Raw genomic sequence first — 1,299 nt, forward strand, 5'->3', positions numbered from 1 at the left:
GTTATGTCCGTCGGAAGATTGGGGGTTGAAACTGTGAATTCTGCAGCTTTTAACTTAGAAAAATTTTTAGCAGAATGACCCCCCCCCGCGCGTAGGTGCACTTGGCGCGTACGCGCCGTTCTTCTCGAAAGCGCCAACCACGCGTGCGCGTGATGTGCGCGGGCGCGCCGATGTGCTGCACCCAATGCCCAGCCATTTTCCAGAGAGTTATGCCAGAACTGTGCCAGTTTTGTGCCTGGGGCACGAGAGTACCCACGCGTACGCGTGGTTGACGCGTGCGCGTCGTTTGGCTAGTTTTCAATCCACACGTTAGCGTGCATGATGCTTATGCGTCGATGAGTTTTCGAGGCCATCCACGCGTGCGCGTGGAGTGCGCATACGCGTGGACCTGTTTTCATCCCAAAGTTGATTTTTAAGTTTTAAAAGCCAAATTTCATACTTCTAAGTCTCCGATCTCACCACTTATATCTTAAATCATTATGATATGTCTAGCTATGAGAAGAAAGGCTAGTGAATGTGGTAACTTGCGAGTAAAGCAAGGGGAAAATGAATGATCAATGAGGATCAAGCATGATTATGTGAGATGCGGAGGATGGTGGTGGAAGTGCTTGTTATGCCATGGGCCGAAAGGCCGTATTTGTTAATGAGATGGCTGGTTATGGATTTAACCGTGATGCCGATGGGCTGGTTATGGATTTAACCGTGAGCCGGATGGCTAGATTATTGTCGTGTTACGGCGGAGCCATGATTATGGCCATGTATAAATGCATATATACTGTTGAATGAATTGTGAATGTTGCACTTCCACTGTTGGAGATGAGAGTTTCCCTGGGAGGAAGCAGTGGCTAGCCACCACGTGCTCCAGGTTGAGACTCGAAGCTCTTTTGACCCTATGTCATAAGTGTGGCCGGGCATTGTGAAAGACCCGGATGAGCTCGCCCCCGTAAATATTCACCAGTGAAGGTGATGGATATAGATCATGATTATGATCAAGTTTATGACGAGTATAACTCGAGTTGGGGATGCGTGACAGAGGGACAGTCCAATGATTAGCTACCAGGACTTGTCGGGTTGGCTCTATAACCGACAGATGATATCATCAGCCACTAGGGACAGGCATTTATCATATGCATACTATATGAATTGTTTGAGATTGCCTATTTGAATGCATATTACTTGCTAATTGTCTAACTGCCTTATTTGTCCCTATTTGTATATTTCTTGTCTGATATAACTGTGTTTGCTACATTATACTCCTGCTGGTGGTTGGGAGGTGAGAAGGAATTGGAAAGGGAAGTG

The sequence above is a fragment of the Arachis duranensis genome, chromosome 3 (assembly GCF_000817695.3).
Source record: "Arachis duranensis cultivar V14167 chromosome 3, aradu.V14167.gnm2.J7QH, whole genome shotgun sequence".
Classification (NCBI taxonomy): Eukaryota; Viridiplantae; Streptophyta; class Magnoliopsida; order Fabales; family Fabaceae; genus Arachis; species Arachis duranensis.